Genomic DNA, 16,489 nt, shown 5'->3' with positions numbered 1-16,489 from the left:
GGTCTGTAAAAGGGATCTGGTCTTGCGTTGGAGAGAATGCCAACAATAGATATCATAATGCTCTTTCTTCATCAAACCTTGATATTGTAGGGAAGAGGCTTGGATGAGAGTGAATGGTAGTCCGCTCTATAGTTCTAGGTTTAGGGTTTTGTGTGTTTTACTTTTATCGATTGTTTTTCAGCATGTTCTTTTTTTAATAAATAAAATAATTGACGATGTGGAAATTTATGAGGTTTCCAAAGCTTATGTGTATATAATAAAGTCAACAAAAAAACAAAGGTTTTAGTTTTATAGTATATATATAGATAACTTCAATTGCCATGGAATTTTAGAAATCATTAAGACATACTTCAATAGATTTTAAATTTTACAATCTCAAATCATCATAGATATAAAACCATGGTTGTAAAAATCGGTATGGTCAAAGAACCGGTTCTGATCTCAATTCCTAGTTTTACTTGGTTTTGGAGCTTTTTACCGGACTGAATTAGTGCCTGCTTCCCGATTCAACTAGTGAATCGGCCGGTCCAATTTGATTTTTAAAACTATGTATAAAACACATCCAAACAAGGAATTTTAAATTTTAAAGATTTGGATTCAAAGAATTTCAAATCCCTTGATTTAAAAATCCAAATCCAAATTCAAGAATCAAAATGCAATCTGTATATATATCTATATTTGTGATGAAAATTTTTATCATTCACCAAGCACCAACCTTTTGAAGATATAAAATTTTCCATTTTACATATTATATATAGTAGTGTAAATAATAAATTATGATTTTCAATACTCAAATATGAATTTCTTGTAAATTTCACTTAATTTAGACAATTGTAAACCCGCTTGAAATAAAAATGATTACATACGTGCAAAACATTAACTTGCTAATAAATGTAATTGATACAGGGCCATACAACATCAATATCATAAAATATAAATTTTTAAATAACTTTTTTTTAATAATTCGATAATTTGCAATAAAAAGGAGGGGAGATTCAAATCTTGGTTCTTTTCATAAAGGGAAGAAGGCAATGCCGCTAAACTACAAGATTCTTAGCTTCTAAATAACTTTTTTTAATTTTATTTTATTCTTAAAAGTTGGCATAACAATTTATAAGATTTGTGTAGTAAACATTGTAATAGTTGTAGGATGATTCTAACAAATAAATAGGCTCTTAAACACGCATGCATCACTTGGACTCTTCAATCTTCATGAATTGCTTGGTAGACATTATTGTAAAAAGGTGCTAATGAGTAACGGAGCCTCTATTGGCCATCATCGCAAGCGTTGTTCTTTTGCTTCACTTAAGGGGAAAAATACACCCTATTTCGGGTGTATGCTTCCTCCGTTTATGGGCCCTTTTAGAGCCTTCTCAAGGAGCCCTGTGTCATCTTTTTTGAGAATCTTTCTATCTTGTTTATGGGTCTCTTTCCTCTGTAGATCTCGAGTCTGCCTTTGTGGGTTTCTCATGTTTGGAGCATTTTTCTCTGCCTTTGTTGGCTGTCGTTTCATTCCTCCTCAAATGTTTGACTCAAAAAGTATAGCTTATTTGCATCATCTTTTTTGGATCTTAAATTCTTAATTAGAGCAACGTGTTTTGTGTGGAAATCTTCTGTTATTATTATTATTATTTTTTTCTTCTGTAAATTAATTAGTATTTTTTTCATTGGGCTGCAATTGTGTTGGTCTTTATGTTTCTACAATCCACATTGTATATTTGATGACATTTTTACATGTTTACTATTTTTGGCTGAGAGACTGTTTTACTAATGTATATACTCACTGTAAATATTTTATTAGCAATAATACTTTTGTCGATTCATTAAAAAAGAAAAAGAAGAAGTGAAGAACACACTATTACAAGAAGGGTAGGTTCAGCCATATTACAATTTACAATATAGGTAGGAGTTATTTAACAAATGAATTTTGAAAAGCTACCCCTCATATTAGTTGAGTTAACTTGTTCAGAAACTCTCATGCATTTGATTTAGGATCCAAACTGTCATTTTGTGAGTCTCCCTAATGAAGGGGAATATTTACGAAATTCCAAGATTTGTGAGATGCAAAAATAAAGAAAAAATATATGTCAAAGAAAACAATTATACAAGACAATATTTAAGTGGTTCGGCAGTTTGCTTACGTTCATGGAGTTGTAAGAATTTTATTATTCTCAAAAAATCTGTTATTAAAAATGGTAACAATATTATTTTGAGTTTAATCATAATTCGAATCAAATACAATTAGGCCCCACAAAACCCAACACTTAATACATTTAATGTAAGTTGTCATTCTTGGCATATTTCTTAAGGTAAGCAATGCTCTCTTATGTCATAACCCAGTTTAATAATTTCCTGTTCAAAAAATCAATCAATATAAATGCTATTTTAAAAACCTACCTCTGATGTCAATTAAATTGATTCTCTCACAAACTTTCTTACATTTTACTGTGATACAATGTGTCATTTTGTGCAATAGTCTTCTTTGGCAAATGGTAATAGCTAGGAGTCCTCTTATTCCAGTTTAATAATTTACTGTATATTTTTATAACTAGAAGTAAATGCTGTAAGATTTATATTTTAATGTGGGGTTAGAGGGTTCTTCAAAAAAGAAAAAAAAAATTGGGGTTTGAGGGAAAATTCCGTATTTAATAATAAAAAATATTATTTTAAAGAACCTAGTTCTATATCCAATTAAACCAATTCCCTATGAAATTTAACGTAAATTATGTAATTGTAATACAAATTCTTTACAAGCCTCGACACGGAAATCAAGACCCCTTCAAGTCTCTACATAAGGTTTGAACAATTTATTGAGGTAATAATTTAATTTTTGTATTATGTAAATAGATTTACTTACATGGTTCTGAATAGTCAGCCCGCGTAAATTTGCAAGGAACTTGAAACTAGTTGTAACTAGGCCCAAATTGTTGGTTAAACTTTTGTTGGGTCATATATTAACTCCTGGCCCATTTCATATATACCCAGTTTTCTTTTTTTTTTTTGGGTTCAAAGGAATTAGCATTAAACTAAAAACCCAAAGTATGAGCACTGCCACGGCAGCGTCTTAGTACACAAGAGTTTGCAGAATCCTGAGCAAGAAAAGATAAAACAAAAGCAGGAGGGCTATCAAATACAACAAAATCATTCTCCATCTTCGCTCCACAACTAGCCAGCGCATCAGCCACGCTAGTAGCTTCCCTGTAGCAGTGCTTGACTTGGTGATGGGGAATCCTATTGAGAAGAGCCCTGCAATCATCAACCAAAGGCAATAAATTTCTAGCAGTAGAATAGTCCCCAGAGAGCATATTGACTATTAACAAGGCATCTAATTCAACAATCACAGCAGGACAAAACATTGAAATGCACAGGTTTAGCCCATTTCTAAGGGCCCATAACTCAGCCACACAACTTTGTATATCACAAATTTCGTACCCATGGGTGGAGTTAAACAGTTAAGACTCCAAAGTCCAAACCTCTACCGTCAATGAAAAGGCAGTACTACCACTCTAGACTAAGACATGGATACCTTCTCTAAGAAACCCAATACAAAATAAAAGGTTTTTCTTAGTAAGTAAAAAATGTGTGTGTATATATATATATATAAAATTAACAGGTTTGCATGTCTTGAACTAATCTGAAACTTCTCAATAACATAATTCAAAGCCTTTGACATTTTTCTTTATAAAAACAATAAGCCCATAAGATGGAAAAGCTATCAGCCTATGAAGTTTGGAGAGAAACTTTGTTCTATATCTTTGGGCTTTAGAGGAAATGATGGACTAAAAGCTACATTTGCCTAAGTAACTTAGAGGATTGATCAAATGATAGTTATAGTAGAACAAAGTTTTTTTTCCAAACTAGTTTAGATAGAAAATTTTCAAACTCCTCTAAATGTGTCTAGTATTTATGTCTCACTTATACTAAATAATTATAAGATAGAATTCTTAAAGAATGGTCCTAACTAAGGTCATGACTCCTGTAGTTCAACTAGCATTTTTTTAGCGTTTTTAATGCAGACATTTATTGTTCAAATTCTCAAGCACTTTGTGTATTGAGATGTGTCGATTAGACTATAAAACTCTTGACTGTCATAAAACTAACTTTAAAAGGATAATTCTAACCTTCAAGGACATGAGACATTGTGTTTTTTTGATTTGCTAATCCTCTAAATGTGTGTAGTATTTATGTCTCACTCATACCAAATAATTATAATATAGAATTCTTAAAGAATGGTCTTAACTAAAGTCATGAGTTATCAGTTACATAGTTTAACTAGTATTTTTGGGTGTTTTCAATGTAAATGACCCGGATTCAAATTTTCATCCCCAAATAACGAATTATTAAAAAAGAAAGGGAAAAAAAAGTGGTCCTAAAATGCATGAACCCAGTAAGTACAAAGTACATTGAGTTATTTTTGCATAAGTGGACATGTCCAATAAATATGATGTTACCAAATCCTACTTGTAAGAGTATGGATAAGCAGATTAATGATAATTTTTTTTTGTGGTTGCAGAGGTGGTCCCGGAAAACAACCAGACAAATATTAGTCTGTCGCATAACAAAACATTGAAGAAAGTAACTAGCATCTAGCGGTATAAGGAATCATCATTTTTGCTTCATGCCTACGTAAAAATATATATTTTTAGTTTTATATTCATTATGAAAACAGAAATGTATCATCATTTATGAACCACCTACTTATTAAAGAATATGCCAAAAGTCTTGTAGTTGAATTGACACCTATTCATGTACAAAGTGTTTGGGGGTCTAGAGGGGAAAGAGTTCGAGTTGCAGGGTTAGCAGCATGTTGTAATTATTTCTCAAAAAAAAAAAAAATTATTAAAGTATATGAAATTCCTAGATTACTTTAATGGTGCTGTGCGTACCCAAAATATAGCTATTGGGCTTAACCTCTACTTGAGCTCACAATCTATTTGTATTATGGGTTTTGGGTTTTCTACTAAGGGTGATCCTATGCTCGGAAGCCCAGGAACACTCTTATTTCCACAAACCCTTCTCTTTTCCTCACAGGATCACTATCTTTCTTTTGTAGAATGGTTGCTCTCTTCTCTCCCTATTCTCTTCAGAATTGCCAACCCCCTCTTCCTCATTCACTTCTCCTATTTATAGGATAGGGTAAGTGGAGGTGCCACGATTACTTCCCCTCACTAGTGTGAATGGGAGTCCAATTCCATCATCTCAAAGTGGATGCTTGAACGGTGCAAAACTGCAAGTGCACAGTATCGTAGTTTTATAGTAAAGTGATGAGAAGAGTATCGTCCTCAGGGATTGGTAACTTACTTTTGACAAATACCAAAATTATGCTAATCTCGATTTTATCTAGAGAAGTCACTAAGGTTTTTGTAATTGGAATTTAAAATAAAATCAATTTAAATAAAAGATACACAGAGGAAAAGAAAGATGTTGCTTGAAAATTAACTTAATGGGAAAGAAACTTCTAGGAAATCGATTTCACCTAATCTCTCACTATGCTTTACTTATCTAGCTAATTTAATTTAATTTTCTCTGTTTGTTAGCAATCTCCAAACTCATCCAACAGCCTCTTTCGATAGTCAATTGGAAACATTCTTGTTCATTATTTTACACAAGAGTATGCAATTTAATAAAACAAGAAAGCATTAAGACCAATGATTTTAATACTACATAGGTTCATACAAGTCTTTCGATCTCTATATTTACCTATACTGAAATATTCAAGATCTATCCTATAATCCCCTCTTTCGACAGCAAATCACAAGATTAAAATCATCTAATTAATGGCCAGTTAGTTAGAAGCAATAAGCTTAGAATAAATCAGACAAACATAAAGAGAATTTGTTCAAATTAACATAGAAAAGCAAGTATAGTTCGAAACTAGATTACATCGTTTTCCTAGAATAAAGAAAGTTTAGTTCATGCTAAAAATTAAATCCAACACAAACGAGTTCATCATAATTTTTTCTGAGAAGATTGGAAAGAAAATAAATGCTGAAAAATTCTCTGTTCCAGCCTTCTCTTTCTTTCTGCTTCAGCACCTTTTTCCTCTTTTTGCTTCAGCGGCTGTCCTTTTTTTTTTTTTTTCAGCGTTCCTCTTTGCTTTTTTCTTTTTGCCCTATGTTTTTAAAGTCCAACCCTTTACTTGTTGCAGCCTAACACAGCCCAAAAAGCCCAAACGTTTTTCAGTTTTTCAGCCTAAACGTTTTTCAGCTTCAGTTCAGCCACTCTTTCTTCTTCTTTTTTCTGCTTTATTCTTTTCTGTTGCAGCCCAAAAATATTACATTCAGCCCAAAACGTTTTTTTTTTTTTTCTTCAACCCAAAATACTTTTTCAGTTCAGCCCAAAAATCTCTGTTCAACTTCAACGCCTCCTTCTTTTCGTTTCTTTTCTTCTTGCCTTTCTTTTCTGCCTTTAGCCACATCGTATTGCCCTTTTTCAGCCCAAGTGTTCAGCTCAAAACCTTTTTCAGCTGCTTCATGTCTCTTTATTTGAGTAAATCTTCATTTTCTTCAAATCTGACATAAAATTTAAATAACAATAATGAAGTCTAAAATCAACAAAAAAAAATAAATAAAATTAGACTAAAGTTTAAAGTTGAGGAGTGATAAATTACACTCAATTATGTAAGTCATCAATGCTCCGTTGGGAAAGGTGGAAGTGGCATTGGAACTAATTCCCACCTTTAAAAAGGCCGCTTGGCAGCGATGTTCTCAAAAGCATTACCAAGCAGCCGAGTGTGGTGTCCTCGAGCAATAACACTCTCGACCAGGTTAGAAGTGATCGGGGGGGGGGGGGGGGGGTTTGCTTGAGGTATTCAAGCTAGCGCGGTCCTATTCTAGCTCTTGGGCCCTAAGGTGTCTGGGTTGAGACTAAAGGTCTAAGAATAGGGACAAGGTCACATAAGATGCAGTGAGGCTTGGGCCTGAGGCTTGGGGCCCAGCCCCGTATAGGTGCATTTGGATGATAAAATTTGGGCAAGTGGATTTAGATTTAGATTATTAAAATTCAAATATATATTTAAAATAATTAAAAAAATCAAGGATTTGGATTTGACAAATCCACCAAATGTTTTAAAGTCTTGAAAGCCTTGAATATATTTTAAATTAGTCACTAACCTGTGCGATGCAAAGGAAAACTTTGTATACATGTATAATGTATCATGAAACGAATTTAATAAGTTTTTTTTAATTAAAAAAATTATATATATTAATTAATATTTTTTTAATAAATAAGCGTCAATGATGTGGCCATGAATCAAGTCAAATTCGGCCAAATTACTAACACATGACATAAGTAGAAGTAAAATCTATTACATTATACTAAGTTTAATTCATGTTTCTTAATCCCATACAATGCACCGGAAAACTTTACATAAATGTATAATATATCATTTATACTCCATGGCTATAGTTGACAGGTTCAATTATTGTAAAAAAAAAAAAAAAAAACCCAAAAATTCATACTCCCTCCGTCCCACTTTGTTTGTCCTCTATTCCATTTTGGGATGTCCCAAAATACTATCCTGTTTCTAAAAATAAAAGTTATTAATATACTAATGTTCCTATTATACCCCTATTAATTTACTAATTCAATTTTTTGATAAATTTATTTAAGGGTAGTTTTGGAAATTTATACATTTTTAAAAGGTAGACAAGACAATAAATGATGTCCCCTTAAAAAGTTTGACTTTTCAAACAGGACAAACAAAGTGGGACGGAGGGAGTATGTTAAAACTTTCAAAAGGCCAAAAATATCAGATTTTGAGGGAAAAAAAAAAGTGGAAAATCAAACAATCAAATGTCAAAACTTCCAAACATCCAAAAAAAAAATAAAGAATTAGATGACTCAAAGCTTTAACAAATATATAAATATATATGTGACTACACAACATAGGAATATAGGAGATAAGGTACAAAACAAAATATATAAGACTACACTACAAATAATTATAAGAGAAACATAAGATACTCTTGAGAGAATAATCCATGGTTATAGCCGGCATACAAATTCAAATATTGCAAAAAATAAACCAAAACTTTTTTATAACTTTTACAATGCCATAAAAATTAGCAAATTAGAAGATCTAGAGTCTAAAGAAATATATGACTACAAAACAAAAAAATATAAGTGAAAGATTGGTTAGCCTCCAAAAAAAATAATCCATGCCGGCATTGGTGAAGATAGCTATAGAAATAGTGGCACTTTATGTATGTTTTGCTTTATTTAGCCAGAGCTTTAATATTGTTGATTCCTATGCGTGGTGCTCATATTGTTAGGGCAATTGATTTTGCTTGATTTTCCCTACTTTAGGTCCTTTCAAACTGTAATTATGAAATATTTTTGTGCAAGCAATTTTGTTCTTCATGTTAATACTGACCTAATGGAAGTTCCAGTGATTTTAAACATCCGTTTTTGCTCTTTTAGCAGATTTGAAATGTACACCTCCCTATTCATGGATGAATATTCTAGTAAAAGAGTTGTAGATAGGATTGTGGTTTGTAAAAGGGATCTGGTCTTGCGTTGAGAGAGAATGCCAACAATAGATATCGTAATACTCTTTCTTCATCAAATCTTGATATTGCAGGGAAGAGGCTTGGATGAGAGTAAATGGTAGTCGGCTCTATTGTTCTAGGTTTAGGGTTTTGTGTGTTTTACTTTTATCAATTGTTTTTCAACGTGCTCTTTTTTTAATAAATAAAATAATTGACGATGTGGAAATTTATAAGGTTTCCAAAGCTTATGTGTCAACATATAATAAAGACAACAAAAAGTCAAAGGTTTCAATTTTATAGTTGTCGGGGGATGTTTTGCAACAAGGGCCAAAAATGCGAAAATAGCCCAAATTTCCCCTTGGGTTCTTTAGAAGTGTTTATTGGTGGAGAATCAAGCCCAAAATTCACAATGTATAGAAAACAAAGGCTAATGATGCTTTGACAAGAGAGAATCAAAATGCTAATTACAAAAGTGCAAAAAAAGCATAAAAACATAATAGGTCTGAAACTTCGACCCATAGTCACCGAGAAGAGGAAATTGAGAGAGGTTGTGAGGAAGAGAGGGAAGGTTCCCCTGTACCCATATTTTCACCCCTAAAGTTTAGAATTGTGAGAATGTTTCCTAGCTTAGTGGGTTTTTGCTCTCAAGTTTCAGCTCTATGGGTAAAAAGTGATTCATCAAGTCTGAAACTTCGGCCCACAGTCACTGAGAAGAGGAAATTGAGAGAGGTTTTGAGGAAGAGAGGAAAGGTTCACTTGTACCCATATTTCCACCCCTAAGGTTTAGAATTATGAGAATGTTTCCTAACTCAGTCGGTTTTTGCTCTCAAGTTTCAGCTCTATGGGGAAAATGTGGTTCAGCAGGTCTGAAACTTCAATCCATAGTCATCGAGAAGAGGAAATTGAGGGAGGTCGTGAGGAAGAGAGGGAAGGTTTCCCTATACCCATATTTCCACCTCTAAACTTTGGAATTGTGAGATTGTTGACTGGTTGAATGGAGTTTTGCTCTGAAGTTTCAAGTATGTGGGTAGAACGTGGCTAGTTCATTTTTTTGAGCTGAAGAGAGAGTTTTATATAGAATTTGGGGTGTTTCAAATGACTGGTTTTTGAGTAGTGAAAGAGGCTTTTATCCCCCATGATACTAATTTGGTGTTTGGCTTGGGTTCCTTTTGTTTAGGGAAGAGTTTAGCATGCTTTTAGCATGATTTTGGAAATAAAGTGGCTGACTCCATTAGCTATTGTTTCCTTATCATTGTAGGCTTTTGATAGCTGCATTTGGTGGCTACAATAGGCTAGCTAATTAGTTTAGGGTCAGCTATGTTTTGGTGTGGAAAATGGAGCTGAGCTGAAAATTAGGGGCACAATCACCAGAGCATAAAAACTCTTTTGGGGTGGAAATTTTGGGTACAAGACCTCCTTCATGAGCCTGAGGTGTTACCAGTGTCCCTTACCCACTTGGTAGCATGCATGGGTTGGGCTCACGCAAAGGTCTGAAAGAAACCAACCCATACCCTCCAAACCACACTTCCTCAATTTCCCCATAAGTTGCATGGGTTTGAGCCATGCTTAAAAGAATAAAATATAATACAAGGAAGTCGGGCTTGTTTGAATTGAGCTTGTACGAAATGTGTCGCGAAAATGGGTATCATGACTCATGGCTACTTGTGGGGTCTCCACATATTGGAAAACAGATCTTTCAAAAAGTGAATAAAATTTTTGTTAAAATTAATATGTTAGTTTTTATGGAAGATATACAATTGATTCTAAAGACCATAAAAGCATATAAATTAGATCAAAATTAACAAAAATAACTTAAACAAAAGGCAACCTGCACACAAAACATATTCAATTTGATGAAAAAAAAAAAATAAAGAAGGGAATTTTATGAAAAAACAAAAAGAAGAAGGAAAAATACATACATGCAAGTTTCATAGGTATGATAAGTATGAGAAGGAAAGAATATATCAAGAAACTGCAAGGTAGGAAAAAGGGAAAAATATACCAAACCGTATATATACCCCCACTTTTATGTTAGATAATTTTAAGTTATGAAGAAGTTGATTACTTGATATGAATAGAAAGAAAAATGAGTTTACGTAATTAAGAAGTTTATGTTAATTACATATTAATTTTTTTTTTTTTACTTTATCCAAAAAAATAGTTAATGTTATTAGAATTTTTTTTTTTTTAAAGTTTACGTTAAAGTTAATAAATATTAGCTATTTTTTTGTTATTTATTCCAAAAGAAAAAATTTTGAGAAGAAAAAAATAATACTTTTAAATTTGTTACTTAATTATTAGGAAATAGATGAAGTAGGACAAATGTTTATCACCAATAAAATAAAATAAAATACTAACGTAAGCTAGTAAAATTGTTACTCTATAAAAAATTTTAAAAAAGAAGAAGAAGAAGTTCATTAGAATAATTATTGTTACTTTATCCAAAGAAGTTGATAAAGATCAAATACTTTTTGTTTTTATCTAAAAACTTAAGTTAATGAATTTATTGAAAAATCTAAAAAAATTTATACAATTTGGTGAAGACATTTTGCGTATCTACGACTTCTAAGCCCAACTTTTATTATATAGTATATGATATAGATAACTTAAATTGCCATGAAATTTTAGAAATCATTAAGACATACTTCAATAGATTTTAAATTTTATAATCTCAAATCATCATAGATATAAAACCATGGTTTTAAAAATCAATATGGTCAAAGAACCGAATCTGATCTCGGTTCCTAGTTTTACTTGGTTTTGGAGCTTTTTATCAGATTGGATTAGTGCCTGCTTCCCGATTCAACTTGTGAACTGGCCGGTCTAGTTTGATTTTTAAAACTATGTATAAAATATATCCAAACAAGGAATTTAAAATTTTAAAGATTTGGAATCAAGGAATTTCAAATCCCTTGATTTAAAAATCCAAATCCAAATCTAAATTCAAGTATCCAAATGCAATCTATATATATTTCTATATTTGTGATGAAAATTTTCATCATTCACCAAGCACCAACCTTTTGAAGATATAAAATTTTCCATTTTACGTATTATATATAGTAGTGTAAATATTAAATTATGATTTTCATTACTCAATTATGAATTTCTTGTAAATTTCTCTTAATTTAGACAATTTTGAACCCACTTGAAATAAAAATGATTACATATGTGCAAAACATTAACTTGCTAATAAATGTAATTGATACAGGGCCATACAACATCAATATCCTAAAATATAAAATTTTAAATAATTTGATAATTATAATAAAAAGGAGGGGAGATTCAAATCTTGGTTCTTTTCATAAAGGGAAGAAGGCAATAGTGCCGGCTGAACAGTGGAGCAAGAAATGCGACCACCTAAGGCTCCAAGTAAAAAAAAGGCCCCCAAATTTTAACCAATAAGGTTATTTATAATCAATAAATAAAATAATATTTTTTCACCAGATGAAAAACAAATAAAAAATAGAGAAAAATGCAACGTCCACAATATTTTTTACAACACTTTTACAATTATGCTAAGTAGTAGGTTGTTACAACCTGTTATTGATGGCAAAAAAAATAATTATAGTGATATTTTCAAAGAGAGAGAGAAAAAAAATGCAACTTAAAACTTAGGATTTGTTGTAAAAAAATATTGTGAATGTTGTACTTCTAAAAAAAATAAGAATAATAATAAGAGTTTAATTAGCAAACTTTTACTAGTTCTCATCTAAGTCCACCATTAACACCACTTTTTTACTTACTATTATCAATCTACCATATTAACAAGTATGAAAAATTTTGTCAAATTTTTTTTGTTTATAAAATTTCTAAAAAAAGAAAAAATTCTATGTAGTTTTTGTTAATTAGTAGTAATTTTGCATCTAAAACAAGATAAATCAATTTTCGCCTTAGGCCCCCCAAATACATTAAGTTGCCCTGGAATGCAATGCCACTAAGCTACAAGATTCTTAGTTTCTAAATATCTTTTTTTAATTTTATTTTATTCTTAAAAGTTGGCATAACAATTTATAAGATTTGTGTACTAAAATTTGTAATAGTTGTAGGATGATTCTAAAAAATAAATAGGCTCTTAAACATGCATGATCACTTGGACTCTTCAATCTTCATGAATTGCTTGGTAGACATTTTTGTAAAAAGGTGCTAATGTGTAATGGAGCCTCTATTGGCCATCATCGCAAGAGTTGTTCTTTTGCTTCACTTAAGGGGAAAAATACACCCTATTTCAGGTGTATGCTTCCTCCGTTTATGGGCCCTTTTAGAGCCTCCTCAAGGATCCATGTGTTATCTTTTTTGAGAATCTTTCTGTCTTGTTTATACATGGGTCTCTTACCTCTGTAGATCTTGAGTCTGCCTTTGTGGGTTTCTCGTGTTTGGTGCATTTTTCTCTGCCTTTGTTGGCTGTCGTTCTTTACCCCTCAAATGTTTGACTCAAAAAGTATAGCTTATTTGCATCATCTTTTTTGGATCTTAAATTCTTAATTAGAAGCAACAAGTTTTTTGATGACATTTTACATGATTACTATTTTTCGCTGAGAGACAGTGTTTTACTAATTTATATACTCACTGTAAATATTTTATTAGCAATAATACTTTTGTCGATTCATTAAAAAGGAAAAAGAAGAAGTGAAGAACACACTATTACAAGAAGGGTAGGTTCAGTCATATTACAATTTACAATATAGGTAGGAGTTATTTAACAAATGAATTTTGAAAAGCTACCCCTCTTATCAGTTGAGTTTACTTGCTCAGAAACTCTCATGCATTTGATTTACCATCCAAACTGTCATTTTGTGCATATCTCTAATGAAGGGGAATATTTATGAAATTTCTAGATTTGTGAGATGTAAAAATAGAGAAAAAAATATGCGCCAAAGAAAACAATCATACAAGAAAAAATTTAAGTGATTCAGCAATTTGCCTCTATCTATGGAGTTGTAAGAATTTCATTATTCTCAAAAAATCTCTCATTAAAAACCGTAACAATATTATTTTGGGTCAAGTCATAATTCGGGTCAAACACAATTAGCCTCTATAAAACCCAACACTTAATACATTTGCTGTAAGTTGTCATTCTTGCCATATTTCTCTAGGTAAGCAATGCTCTCTTAAGTCATAACCCAGTTTAATAATTTCCTGTTCAACAAATCAATCAATATAAATGCTATTTTAAAAACCTACCTCTGATGTCAATTAAATTGATTCTCTCACAAACTTTCATACATTTTACTGTGATCCAATGTGTCATTCTGTGCAATAGTCTTCTTTGGCAAATGGTTATAGCTAGGAGTCCTCTTATTCCAGTTTAATAATTTACTGTATATTTTTTTTAACAAGAAGTAAATGCTGTAAGATTTTATATTTTAACGTGGGGTTCGAAGGTTCTTCAAAAAAGAAAAATAAAATTGGGGTTTGAGGGAAAATTCCGTATTTAATAATATAAAATATTATTTGAAAGAACCTAGTTCTATGAAATTTAACGTAAATTATGAATTGTAATACAAATTCTTTACAAGCCTCGACATGGAAATCAGGACCCCCCTCAAGTCTCTACATAAGTTTTGAACAATTTATTGAGGTGATAATTTAATTTTTGTATTATGTAAATAGATTTATTTACATGGTTCTGAATAGTCAGCCCGCCTAAATTTGCAAGGAACTTGAAACTAGTTGTAACTAGGCCCAAATTGTTCGTCAAACTTTTGTTGGGTCATATATTAACTCCTGGCCCATTTCATATATACCCAGTTTGTATATCACAAACTTCGTACCCATGGGTGGGGCCAAAATGGCCCAATACCACGTTTTTTTGAAATTTTTAGCAACAGAGCACTGTTTCGGAAATAATTTGGGATCTACCACTTTTTGTGGTACTCGAGTTTGGTGAGCTCGAGTACCATCTTTTCATTGGTCAACATCTTTTCAAAAAAAAAGTTGCCCGAAAACGCCACTATAGGGCACGAAAACGTCACTATAGGGCTTAAAAATGCCACTATAGGGCCCCTTGAACCTGGTATGGGGACTTATAAAAAATTTTTGTAGGAAAACGCCGCTATAGGGCCCGAAAACGTCACTATAGGGCTTAAAAACGCCACTATAGGGCTCCTTGAATATGGGGCGACGGTTGAATGGAAAAATGTGGTACTCGAGCTCAGCAAGCTCGAGTACCACAAAAAGTGGTAGATCCCAAATTATTTCCGAAACAATGCTCTGTTGCTAAAAATTTCAAAAAAACATGGTATTGGGCCATTTTGGCCCATGGGTGGGGTTAAACAGTTAAGACTCCAAAGTCCAAACCTCTACCGTCAATGAAAAGGCAGTACTACCACTCTAGGCTAAGACATGGATACCTTCTCTAAGAAACCCAGTACAAAATAAAAGGTTTTTCTTAGTAAGTAATATATATATATATATATATATATATAATTAACAGGTTTGCATGTCTTGATCTAATCTAAAACTTCTCAATAACATAATTTAAAGCCTTTGACATTTTTCTTTATAAAAACAATAAGCCCTTTGGAAAAATTATCAACCTATGAAGTTTGGAGAGAAACTTTATTCTATATTTTTGGGCTTTAGAGGAAATGATGGACTAAAAGCTACATTTGCATAAGTAACTTAGAGGATTGATCAAATGATAGTTAGAGCATAACAAAGTTTTTTTTTTTTTTTTTCCAAACTAGTTTAGATAGAAAATTTTCAAACTTCTCATATATCTCTTTTTTCTGTGTGAATTTTGAAAATTTAACTGTTGAATTTCACGTTCCTTATATTCTTAACACGCATATCAAATTTAGTTCAAATCGGATGTTATTTATTATTCGATCAATAAACTTATTTTTTATACACAATTTTATATCACAAAAACTTGAAATTTTAACATTTGTTTAATAACATAACAATTGATCTTTGGTCTTCTTAAATTTTTGTAAGTATGAAAAATATAATAAGAACATGTAATCCAATAGTTAGATTTTCAAAATTTACACTCAATATAAAAAAATATGAGAAGTTTGTAGAGTTTCTCTTAAAACTAGTTATAAAAACCATACCAAACCACCGGGTAAACAATGAAAACCGTAAACCAAAGCATTATCTGGAATGATTTAGTGTAAAATACCTAATATGCAATGAATCATATTATTAAACCGGGTAAACTAACAGTTTGCATGGGTTAATCTTTTTAACTTGCGGATAAAACCAAAAAAATACAAATTGGTCCGCATAGAACACAAGTGATCAATATCACAACGATAACACATGATTGATTTTAATCATCAGTTGTATTTGGAGATTTAAATAATTTTGTTATGCTCTAGGGTTTAATGATTAAGTTAAAATTTATTTTAAATTTCTATGAGATATGTTGTTTCAAGACTTTTGGACCATATAACTTGCTTATAGGATGATTTATGTGAATGATGTGTTTATTTTTATTTTTTTTATATTCTCTTAGATTATGTCATATGATGCAATTTTTTTTATTGTTATAATTTATTAATTTACCTAAATGGAGTGTTTTTATTTTATTTTAGTTGCTTTTTATAATTATAAAATATATAATTTAATAAATTAATAAGGACAAAACTTAGGTACAGTATCTTAGGTACTGTTCTTTAAGTTTTCCTCTTAAAATTTAGTCATGTGGCTACTTAACTAAAAAATACACTTCCATCTCATGAAAAAAAATCCACACGGCAAAATCTTAAAAGGGAAATCTAAGGAACAACACTTAAGTATTGAATCAATTCTTCAACCGAATCAACTGCCGGTACAATTTTTATAACTATTTGGAGAAAAACTTTGTTCATAATAGCATCGGTTTTTTAGAATTTGTTTGCAACTTTTACCAAAGTTTTTTTTTTTTTTTTTTTTTTAAAGAAAAGAAAAAGGGTAGTATTTAGCTAAAGGGAAAAAAAAAAAATTGATGATAATTTTTAAATTGCTTGAGAAAATGTTCATATTTTTAATGTCACAAACATCAAAGTGGTTTTGTA

Source organism: Quercus robur, chromosome 5 (genome assembly GCF_932294415.1).
Source record: "Quercus robur chromosome 5, dhQueRobu3.1, whole genome shotgun sequence".
Lineage (NCBI taxonomy): Eukaryota > Viridiplantae > Streptophyta > Magnoliopsida > Fagales > Fagaceae > Quercus > Quercus robur.
Note: the sequence above shows the minus strand (reverse complement) of the source record.